Genomic DNA, 13,249 nt, shown 5'->3' on the forward strand with positions numbered 1-13,249 from the left:
TCTGAACTGACTTTCAGTTCATTCTGGAGAACCACTCATGTGCTTAAAGCACCTCCAATCATTTTTATCCTGATGTTCTCCAGAGACAGGATGCTTACCATGGAGCAGTGTAACTACAAGCTTTCACTGAGGATATACCATTAAGTACATAGATTTTTATTAGTTATTTTTATAGTAAAAAAATAATCCTTCTCAAAGTTCGGGAAATTTTGTTATTCCTTTTGTTTGGGGAGTAAAATATATTTGTCTTTTTAATGGTTTTGGTCTCTTGCTGTCCCTTAAAAAGAGTGGTGCAGATAGGTTTCCCTCCTCACCACTTCTGTGATTATAGAAGTAAAGTGCTTAGCATAAAATTTACAACATAGAAAAAGGTATTACATATGTTTTTAAGTACATACATTATTTTTAAAATTTATTTCACATTTACTGGATTATCCTAGGAATGAAAACAGAACCCTTTATTTTTGATGAATTGCATATATGAAATGTCTCCCACTCTTCTCTATACCTTAACCTACTATTTATTGCATAGCATCATCTTATTTGTCTCAATTCATTACAGGCTATTACTTTCAGTCTATTTAAGGCACCTGGTTAGCTTATTAGCCTTTGTATTTCTTTACATTATTTTCTCTTCTCCAATTCCCAATTCTGTTTCTATCTCAACATGAGCTTTTTACCCTTCAGTTTTTCTGTAAATTCAATATGCTCATTTGCACACATGTGTATAAATAAGATAGGGCATTGATTCATGTTTGGTTTACATTTTATACTTATTTACAATGTACCTCATCCTGTTTCTTTCTTTCTTGCATGCAACATTATCTTTTGTGGACCTATCCATGTTGCTATAAGTAGATCCAGTTAATTTTTTTCTTATTTGTATACAGTACTCCATCTTAGGTACCCACCATTTTACTTATCCTTTTCCCTGGAATAAGTTCTAGGTGGGCTTCAACCTTGGTGATAAATGTTGTATGTTTCCCATGCACCTATGTGAGAGTTTCTCTGAAACACCAATACCCGGGAGTAGAATTGCAGGGTTCTAGGGAATATACATACTTAGTTTCACTGAGTACTGCCAAGAGTTCTCCCAAATGACTATACCAATTATATTCACATCAGCTCTGACAGCATCTTAATATTAGATCTATTTGTAACAGCATTCCAATTGTGCATTACTTTCATTATTTCAATGGAAAGACATTAATTTTGATATCAAAGCTTTGGAAAATTTTTTTTGTATGAATTTTGGCCTGAATAAAAAGAATTCTTGGTTTTTATTTTCCTCATTCACCATCTGTAGACCAGACTTCTCTTTTTTGGTAGACTCAATCTGTAATAGTTACGTTCAAACTCCTGTTAATTTCTGCTTAAGTTTATAAATTGCACTTTCCTTTTAGTTAAATGTTCTTTTAAGGTAGAGTTACTATTTTGATTATGGTTATCAGCATGCAAAAAAAAAAAAAACAAAAACAAAAAAAAACGTATATGCTGTACTGAATTCCTCAGCATTGGGTAAGATTTAGGGAAATACAGCCATGTGTCTAAATTGCTTGATGACTTGAATCATGGTAGAAGACTTTGCTTTAAAGGAATTCAGAATCCATCTTTGCAACTTATAAATAAATATATGCAAATCATACAAAGGATCCCAATTTTTTCTTTTTCAGAAATTAATAGTATCATAGCTAAAAATCTGAGATTTCTAGTTTGTTAAGGTATCATTTATCTCCAAATGCTTTTATTTTCTGGAAAATGGCTTTTAGTCTTTTAAGACTATCTGTATCAAAATTGCCCTAATATCTGGTAAGTGTACTTATATTTAAAGTTCGGTTGAAATATAGGTACATGACAATATCAAAAACTGTCCCTTTAATTTTAAGTAATCATTTGGGGGTTAAGATTTTATAATCCCTATTTCAAGTACTGAAGTGAGAGTTGGAGAAAATGAGCCAAACCAAAAAAAAGAATAAAAAAGACAATTTGGAGACTTAAATACTGCTCAACTATTCTTTTTGGGGCTCACTTTTTACTCCAAAATTATCACCACTTCCTAAGTAATAAAAGTCGTTAAGAATGATTACAAATTGAGTCGTTTCAATTCATTCATGATATGGCTCTTGACATTAGCACAATTTAAGAATGGAGATAAAAGGATTACTAAAATTGAGTTAATATCAAAATTATTAGACATTTTAGGCATCTAAAAACCGTCATGCTATCATTTTCCCTGGACTGGAGGTGAGGGGTGGGCATGTTTTAGTATAGAAGAAAGTAACAGGAGAATTCACAGTGTCTTCAGAGAATAGGTAATCCAAAAATATTGGTTCAATCATTAGAAGGCCTCCACATCTCATTTAAGTATTTGGAGGACAGGGGAGGGCCTGTTTGTTATAATGGGACATGGTTAGGGCCAGCATTTGAGTGTTAATGTAAGGACAAGAGATGAGTTTGGGGGCTTGTTAATTCTTTTAAGGCAGCACTTTCATGGTACAAAGTTCCATCTATCATGAGAAGGATAAAAGGTATTTGTGGTTTCCTGGAATCTAGACAACAACAAAACAGAACTTTCCAAAAGAAAAAAAAAAAAGGTTCATACCTTGAGAAAATGTAAAACTTCCCATTATACCCACCTCTTGGTGTCAGAGATGCAAAGGCAAGAAATTAATGTAATAATATCCCTCAAACACATGGCAAAAATTAACAGAAATGTGCATGGGGGCCATTCTCAAGCTCCAAGCCAAGTGAGATTTGTTCAAGAAAGAGCCTGGATGAAAACAGCTTGGAACTGAGAATTACAAAGAATAAACAGAAGCAGCTGACTGCTTCTAAAAAGTTATACAGTAAGTGTAATTTAAATGATTTTCCTAAAAGACGGGTCTAAAGGAGGCAAATCTGAAAATTAAAGGTAGTCTATAGAAATATATAAAAGAGTGATTGAAGTTTAAAACTAATTGGAGGAAATTAGTAGATTAATAACAGATGAAGAGCGAGTTTGTGAACCAGAGCTAGATTAAAAAAAATAATAATAACAAAGACAAACAAGCAGAATAAAGCACAGAAGATGAAGAAATTTTAGAATATTTAAAAGAAAGGTTAAATAATGGATGTTGAGGTAGAAGAGAGAGAATAAGAAAACCAAGTCTGAGAGATTTTCCAGAAATGATAACAGAGAATGAGGCAAAGACAATACATTAAGAATTAAATGAAATAACCCCAACAACATGCCTATAATTACAAGTCCTTAAAAACACCTAATTCCCTGTCTCCCTTCCCCACCTTTACTAATTGAAAACCAACTGAATTAAAATTAAAGATCTTTATGCCTGTTCCCCCAGACTGGTTTTATAGTTCATGCCCAGAATTTTATATAGGTTATTTGTTCTTTTTCATAAGAATGCTACCCAATTGCTTCATTACTTCCATTTATCTGAAGAGGAGACAAAAATTCAGAGAGGTTAAAACTTCTGTGAAATCACACAGCTGGGATTCAAATCCAATATATTTAACCGTAAAGAATTTTTTTAACCTCTCTTCTGCAATTTTCTAACATTACCTTATTAAATGACAAGAAGATCACCTCATAAAGTAATGCTCATTGAATAGAGACTTATATACATTAATGGAAAGCTCTTAATGGAAGTAGAAAATTGGGATATAAACCATACACATGTAGAGCACATGTTGATTTTATAAAATATTTAAAATTCTTTTATGTTTATTTATTTTTGAGAGAGACAGAGTGCAAGTGGGGGAGGGGCAGAGAGAGAGGCAGACAGAACCCGAAGCAGGCTCCAGGCTCTGAGCTGCCAGCACAGAGCCCCAGGTGGGGCTGGAACCTACGAACCCTGAGATCATGATCTGAGCCAAAGTCAGACGCTTAACCTATTGAGCCACCCAGGCACCCTGAGTTTATAAAATATTTTAAAGTTATTGTACAATTATTAATTGGAAAAAATAATTTTCCAGGTATAATAAGAAGCAACTCATCCTGAAGCAATTTTCCCTTTTCTTTATGTCTGAGTTCTAATGCTCAATAAACAGAGTTCCTAATGGATTTGCTGGCAGCCCCTTAAAGCCATTCAACGAATGCTACAATAGACTATTTGTGTTTTGGTTTGCTTTACTCACTTATGAATATTTCTGTTGTGTTTGCTCAGTATGGCAATGTCTGCTTTCCAACTCAACTCAAAAGAAAAGGCTTTCAGTCAATATTATATACGCTTAGCTTTCTAGCTCTGCAGTGTCTCCTTTCCATTCATCTATTTCTTCACATTTGCACAATGACCATGTGTAAAACATTGTATTTATTCCTGAAGATATTACAGTGAATATAAAAAAACAGTTTTGACCTAATGGAGCTTACTAATGAATGAAATGATAGGAAAAACAAATGAAACAAAGTAATTAGAAGTTTTGATTAAGAGCTATAAAAAAATAAAATGCCAACTTTATTTAGGGTTGACCTATTTTTTGTTAAGATCATTAAAGGATGCCTTTCTAAGTACTGACCCTAAAGCCACAAAACCCATTTTCTTCTAATCCTTTCCATATCAGCAGACCTTACTGTGGGAGCCCTGATGATGTCTTCATAACCCATTGTAAAGATGGAGACACTTCATCCCATAGCCACAAAATGCCTCTAGGCAGCATTAAGCATGGCTAGCTCAGAATCAAGGATTTCAGGAGTAGGCGGCACAAGTAGGTTTAATTTTCTCTCTTTTCCCTTGTGCTGTTTATTGTCCTCAACATTACCTTATTGTTCTCCCTCATTTTGTTCTACTCCTTCACTCACTTTTACTCTGATTTCAGTCTTGGGACCCACCTCATTGCTATGTGTATATATGGTAAATGCTCCTTCTGGTCTCTAGATCTTGCTCAAGATTTCCTTCCTACCTCCAAGGCTCATCTCCATTTCACCCAGTCCTATTTCCTTCAAAGGCAAATTTACCCAACAAAAAAATACGGCAAAACAGAGCTCAGAATTCATTCATTCATCCATCCATGCATTTCTGTATTCACCATTCCTGTTAAGATCAAGCAATGTGCTTGATTCTAAGAAAGTAACTGAATCAAGTGAAAAGAATGTACCATGAATATAATTTGTAATAGTTAATAAAAAACACTCAAGTATGTGCTCAGTGAACTCAAAATAAGAACAATTTTTTTTTAGGTCTCAAGAAACTTAGAGGAAAAAGTTAGAATTATTTACCATCACTTGTAAAAACATTACACATATTCCTAAGAAGTGGTAATTTGTTTAATAAAATTGTAGTAAAATATATACAAAGATAAAATGCCGTAATGAGTACATTTCTATGTACTCCAACATTTAGGTTTTACCTAAAATTAAATCAGATTAATTTTATCAAGGTAATGCCCATTCATGGTTTATAAAATATTCTCAGTATTACAAACAGCCTTGCTTTAAAAAATGAAATATGTTACATAAGAATGGTATAGAAAATATTAGATCACATATACATGCTACATGTTTTATTTATGAATATTTTCTTTCAATGAAGTGCACATGTGTGTAGCTGGTTGCAATGTAAAATTATTTTTTGTGTGTGGGTCACTGTCCATAAAGTTTAAAGCCACCATATTAATGGCTACTTATGAAGTCATTCTAATTGAGGTCAAATCAACTTTATTTACACAGCAGTAACTCATGAGTCAGTCCTTGAACCCTTTTGCATATTAGCTTCTCAATCTATACAAGCTATTACAGACCCTATTCTATGCCACATTTGGGAGCTCCTATGAACACAAAATTCCTCCACTCAGATTAAAAGATGATTGTCGGTTCACTCACAGTTTCACTCTAGAAATGGTTTGTTATTGCTAGTGTGTTAAAAAGGAACATTGTACAAAATGACTGTCATCAACTAAAAACTTTGTGTTCACCAGTCGTATTAATTAGCTGTAAGTAAATTTTAGTTTTTTCCTAAGGGCAGAATGTCTTCTTTCTGCTATATTCATAGTGCCAACCCCAGTGCTTGATTTTTAATAAACACATGGTTGTTAAATAAAAGACTCATTCTACCAGCCCTTCTTGATTATACAGTTTTTTTTACAGTATTATAAATATTCTAACTGAAATATTTTCTTCATAATCTCTATTATGTCATTTAGCTTAGATTTCACTTCAAAATTAATGTGAGAGAATCTAAACTAGTGAGGTTTCAGTGGACATCCTGAACACATATGCAGAGACAAGGTGCAATGTGGCTGAATACAGAATTCCTAGATAATATAAAAGATACAATAGATAACTAATGTTTCCTGATTTTTGATTTTACAGGTAAGTTAAACATCAAGAACACCTATGCATTCCATTCTAATTTTATATTTACATCATTCCCACCAGGGAGATGTCTTTACTATCACTATGCATCCAAAAAAACAAAGGCAATTGGCTTGAAATTTTTAACTGGCTTAATAATCAAAGTTATATACAACTGTACCTAATTAATCTGACAAAACATTGCTCTAAAATTAAAAACAAACCCAATATATCATCAAGATGCTCAACAATGTTTACAAATAAGCTCCCTGACCATGATCCTTTTAAGCCAGATGATCACCTTTCTCTAACACCAGAAAATGTTAAGTTTGAGCGGCAAAATGTCTTCTATGCTTTCCAGTGGTCAAGAAACCATCTCCTCTGCTATCTGAAATTATTATCTGAAATTAAAAGAAATGGATATAAAAACCCTAATTGGAGATGAGTATGACTGACCCAGTTTATGTAGAAGCTGCTGACCATGCAGGTTTAGAACAGACTGAAGTAGACACAATACTGAATAGTTAATCATGAGGAATATTTGATGTTAAGGATAAAGGCAGAGCTTTTTTTCCCTTGGGGGGAAAAACATGCAAAAATGACCATTTTCTGACTTAGAATATTTCATTTAGGCAAAAATTTGTCACAGAGTAATCCTTTTTATTTTATGGACTATTAAAAAAGAAGTAATTTTTAATAGTGCAATTTAGCAGATGTTAATTGGACTTAGTGATAATTTTCCAATATATAAAAATACCTAATCACTAAATTGTACACCTGAAATTAACATGGTGTTAGGTCTATTATACCTTAATAATTAAATTTCTTTAAAAATTCTGATTTTTCAAAGTAGCCTTAAAGTGATAAGAATTTGACAAACGGCTATTCAAAGGATTAAGAACACTAAAGTCTTGAGAGATGGAAGGGATGAGTGGTAAGACCACAGTTTCCTCATACAACTGCATCTCACTAACCTAAACTTCTGTACTGGGTCCATTGTAAAGTAGATGATGCCAATAATGAATGGAGAGGTTTCACAATGAAAGTACCTGGTTCCAAATATTGTCTTATTCAGAGTAAACATGTTCATGTTGGTCTCTGCTTCCTATTCTATCCTCTACAATCCAAAATAAAAAGTGGGGGGAGGGGTAGGTACTGAAAATTAAGAGTAGTAAAGGCCAGGTTCAAGAACACCATTTGAGGGGCACCTGGGTGGCTCAGTCAATTAAGTGCCTTAGTTTCAGCTCAGGTCATCATAGCTCATGAGATTGAGCCCCACACGGGGCTATGCACTGACAGCACAGAGCCTGCTTGGGATTCTCTGTATCCCCCTCTCTCTCTGCGCCTCCCCTGCTCACACATGTGCACACTCTCTCACAACAAATAAACAAAAAGACAAAGAATGTTAGACAAAACATCGCCATCTACATTTGAAGTGAGGGTCTCTGTCTTACTTAGGGGAGTTTTCTGGCTTACTCTTGTGGTTAAAAAGGAAGGACCTACAAGCTACTTTGGCCATGTAAGTATCTAGGGTTGTATGCCTTAAATGACCTCCTTTATACATTTTAAGGAGTAACAAGTTTCTTTGGCATGATTTTCTTACACCTGCCTCTGGGGCATGAAATGAAGTCCAGCATCCTTAACCCAAGAAAAGCAGAGTTTGGGATATAAACATAATGGTAAGAAAGAACAAAGGCTTTCACTGGTCTTGCCCTGGCTGGGTGCAATGGGTTCAGGGGCATACATAGGAAACTGTCGGCACACAGAACGTGCTCACTCAGAATATGGGTTCATGGCCAGTTATCATCTCCATTCCAGCAGAGACGCTGCCATTCTCTCTGTATCCTTCTTGAAATAATTCTAGCAGCTTTAATAATCTCTTTTTACTTGAGACTAAACTTTATGCCCAAGAGGAAAATAATTACTGGTACAATATTATCATGTGAGTACTAGCAATTACATGTAAACTGCCTAGAAGAATAGCCTATATTCTTTAAAATGCTGGTCTGTAAATGAAGTCAGTTATTCTGAAATCAACGTTCTTTTGTTATTTTTAAATTCCATAGTAAAGACCCAAGGACAGAAGTACATTTGGGGAATAGATTATTCTAAAACTTTGCTCCAAATAGTTTCATTGTTATTTTAATGTTTGTACATAGTCTTTGTGAACTTTGCACGAACCTACAGCCTCCATGAATGAGAAGAGCCATGGAGAGTATATTAAATAGTTTGTGAGATGACATAATTACTCCCCTTTTATGGTTTAGGGATTTAGAATCAGATGACAGAGGCAACTTACTTAATGACACACAGGCACATAGGTAGTGAATGACAGAGCTGAAGGTGGGTGGGTCCACACTGTGAAGAGCTAATATATTGGAAATGTTTCTATTTCCACAGTATAGTACCATGGAATTTTTCTGAATCCTCTTGGAGTTCTTCATGGCCATTTCTTCCAAGAGTTTCAAATGCAATGCAAGCCTATGACATGTGCCATTTCAGACAGGCAAAGTGCAGGGAGTAATAGGTTAACAGGTTTTTGACTTGTGTACAAGGTTAGGTTGTTTTCCAATTGCAATGATGGGAAGGGCAGGGGAGCAAAATATGAGAATGGAGGACAAGAGGTGGCTATTCTGTAGACAGATATTGAATTACTAACTTCACACTAGGTTTTAATACATTTCCTTCCACTTTCAATGATACCTATTCACCCTGAATTTTAAAATACTTGAGGATTCTGCAAGGTAGGTAAATTCACCTATTCTGGACTATGACTTTAAAGCATTTTCTGGTTACAGACTCAGTATTTTTTATTTATCTTCCAAAGATATATTAAAGTCTCTTTTCCCTTTATGATAATGTCCCTATTAGGCCTATTCTCATGTAATTATTCATATAATCTCATTTTTTATCAGGGTCTCATGAGAGAGGGGAGATAAACACTTGGGCTCCAGCCACAAATTTGGAAGAGAAGCCTTTTTCCCATATTCATTTTTTAAAGCAGGTAACGAAATATTGATTTTAAGAGACAATATGACAGCAATGAAGAGTGGCAGAACACGCTAACCCCAAATATACCCCTTTGGCACAGGGATTATTATGTACTAAAGGAAATTAACAACACAGGTACAAGAAGGGCTCTCTGATCATCCCCTTCTTGTTCCTGAAAACAAGAGATAAAACCTTCATATAAATGTCCTTTTTAAATGATGAAGAGAGGAACCAACACTCTTATAATCAATGACATGAAGTTGAAATTGAGAAAACTATGTACAAATAGACCTTGTTCAAGTCAGTCTTATCTTTCTTTAGCCTTCCCATATATTTTAGTTACTTTTCCACAAATGCCTCTCTGTTCAACTATAGAAGTATTTAGGTTCTGCCATTTCTTTGTGTCTTCATTTCTTATAAGGTCTCCCATGCATATAAAACTCACAGTAAATAAATACTTATTTCTCCTATTAACTCCTGTTAATTTGTCTTTTTTGTCAATTTCTCAGCCGAGCCAAAAACTCTAAAGAAGTAGAGGTAAAATTTTTCCTCCTCTGCAGCATACATCTGTTTTGTAGCTTATCAGTACTACATAGCATGTGGTTTGGGAAACACTGCATGCCTGCCCAGAGCTGTGGTTTTCTGTAGAGATGTCACCTTGTCACCATGTGAACCTTTCAATGGCAGGTAAGAGATGTTACTTTACTCTGTACCATTTGGCCTTCAAAAATGTACACCTTGAAAAGTTTAAGGGTTTTGGTTAAATGGATGAACTCACAGGTAGAGTAACAAAAACAGGTTTGGTAAATTGTAGAGAAACTTCACATTTCCCTATTATAGTTCTGCAAATAGCCATCATTTATTTCCTCCACTCAGTACTTGAGGCAGTGACCTTTTCCATGATGACAAACAGGAAGATTACAGACTTTAAGATAGTATGTAACTAGTTACTTTTAAGTTGTGTGTCTGTAATAATTAACATCTTGATTATGTGGTTTTTAGATTTCTAAATACTCAAATATACATATTCTTGAATTTACCCTCAAAATACTCCCAGAAAGTAGGGCAAGTATTTTTTTAACTCCAACTCATAAATGAAAAGGCTGGTGCCTCTGCCAAGATTTAAAGATAGTGGTAAATCTGAAATTAAAATAAAGTCTTCTGACTCCTGTGATGTAGGTTTTTACACTAATCTATACTTTTGTATAGTCTTTAGCTTGAATGGAAGATGGCTTTGGACAGTGTGTGTGTGTGTGTGTGTGTGTGTGTGTGTGTGTGTGTGTGTGTATGTCTATACACACATTCATAAAATGGCAAGAGAGTCACTGATAAATCAGAAGGTTAGAGGAGAAATTCCAGGCTCAGCGGGTCCCTTCAAAGCCATTAAAAGGAAGTCATAAGAACTACAGGAGATACCACTGCCCAGTTTCAAGGGTGCATGTAAAGAAAAAGATTTCTTTCTTCTACCTAAACTCAGCACATAGCGTAAGCTAGCTTCTCCGCCCAACCTGCATTTCACCCTCCTTTGTTTTCTTACCATGGGAACATTAGGAAAAGCTAGCCCATCAACCACATGGTGAAGTCCTACTTCTTTTCTTCTGCCTGCCCCACCTTTCTAGGATAAATTAACAGTAACAAAAACCTCTAGATGTCCTCTTCAGGGGGAAATCATACAGGGATATCATGTAAGCACCGGTCAGGATGGACAATCATAATGTAACTGTCCCTGAGTTTGTTTTCTAATTATCAGAGATTAAATAAACATAATAAAAATCTCTATTTTTGAGAGAGAGAGAGAGAGAGAGAGAGAGAGAGAGGGAGGGAGGGAGGGGCACATAGAGAAGGAGACACAGAATCCAAAGAGGGCTCCAGGCTCTAGCACGGAGCCTGATGCAGGGCTCAAACTCATGAGATGTGAGATCATGACCTGAGCTGAAGTCGGTCACTCAACCGACTGAGCCACCCAGATGCCCTTCACAGATTAGAGATTTTTGACTTGGCCTAAAGAAAGTGATGAGAGAAGAAAGTATATTAATGGTTCATGTATCTGAAAGAAGATACTTTTAGAGAAAAATCACCTTGCCTTTGCCATTTACTGGTAGGATAGGAGAGGGCAAGAGAAAGAGTAATGGATCAACTACTAATTCAGAAAAAAAACAATTATTGTGCCTTTAAGTAATTTTCTGTACTTTAGTAGACAAGATAACTGAATAGGACAGAAAAAGAAACTAAAGGTTCTAGGGTGCATTATTTCAGGACGCAAAGGAAAAATAATTGTGTTAACTCAAGAACTGTGACAGGGAAGTGAGAAGGTGGTTAAGAAAAAATGTATCTTTTAACTTTCAAACACATATGGAGCCATGATGATTTATTCGATATAGGTACATTATTTATATTCAATAGAAAACATACATACATACATACATACATAAAATTAGAAAATTAAAAAACCTCTCTCCTGGTCATTAACTGAAAATGCTATTTAGAGAACAAGTTTCCTGGGAACCAGTGAATTCATTTATATCACATTTTAAGATTAACTTTTAAAAGTTTAACAACAAAAGGATTTAGAAATGCAATCATGATTCATATCGTAATTTTTAGAGGAACTTTTACTTTGAACACTGTGTGCCTAACAGAGTGCCAGATCTAAGAGAGAACTAGAGGAGAAGAGGACACACAAATAAATGTTCACACCTAAGATGTCAAAAGCTGAATTATTGAACACTTTGCTATTGTCTTTAGAAGAGAAACCAAGCACCTACAGTCTTGGTTAAGCCTCAGCAGACATAACCAAAACAAGTTTGAACATATGGAACATACACTTCCTAACTAGCACAGCTTCCCTACATTCTCTCTATCTTACCCCTCTTTCAAGCTCAGGTTTTACCTCCTTTGTAAAGATACCCCTTATTACTAAGTCTTACCTGCTCTCTGCCCTCCATTCCCCCATCTGGATGGATGCTATTTGTTTAGACCATTCATTTGGCAGTTAAACATATCCCTATATTGTGATGTTACTTTTCTTGAAAATGTTTTAAGTCTTTAAATCTAAATTTCTTATTTTGATTCTGTCCCTCCTTTTCCAGGGAGACCATCAGCCCTTTAAAATCAGAACTAATTTCTGATTATATGTATAAGTTACTATTATCTGTATTCTGTCTTAATTTTATTCCTATAAATGTGGAATTTTATTCAGTAAACACATTTTTATTTGAAAAAAAATAGACTATGAGAGTATATCAACAATGTAGTAAATTATTCAGTAACCGCTCAGAAAAGAGAGAAATCAATATGCACAAAAGTTGTTTGGGAAATCTTCAGGGAAAACTTAGTAGTAGAACTGGGCCCTGAAAGATGGAAAAACGTGGAGAGAAAAAACGCACATTAAATGAGGCATCTTAAGTAACCTAACCCCCATGCAATCCAAATGCAGCATGTACTTGAGGCAGTGCTGCCTAAAGAAATCAACTGTCTGCCTCCCAAGGTCACCTCATGAATAATTGTTAGATTGTTCAATATGATATTAAAGATGAGATTTGGGGATCCAATAATTTGCTAGTGAAATCATGAATACTATCATGAGCTCTGAGCCTAAGATAAACTGGGCTATAAAACTGAACTCAGAATCACCAGTATGCTACAGTGCCTTTCATCTGTAGTCCAGAGTTGTCCTATAGTGAAGATTTGCTTCCTTATTTACAATCTGTGTTTTTTGAGTGATATTTAATAATGGAATATTATAAAATTTATCAGGATCCTGATAAGAAATGAATGGCACCATTAGCTGGAATTTGACAATCTTGCTACATTTCTTTTTCTCCAAATTTTGCTCTAGAATATGCTTTCCTTCATTGGTCCAAAGCAGGATATTCACAATCAAAAAGACTACTTATGGTGAAATAATACTAGGAAATTCCCCAAACTGCCTAGGCTCAAGGCCTAATATGAGTAAGGCAATGTGACTAG

The sequence above is a fragment of the Panthera leo genome, chromosome A3, assembly GCF_018350215.1.
Source record: "Panthera leo isolate Ple1 chromosome A3, P.leo_Ple1_pat1.1, whole genome shotgun sequence".
Lineage (NCBI taxonomy): Eukaryota > Metazoa > Chordata > Mammalia > Carnivora > Felidae > Panthera > Panthera leo.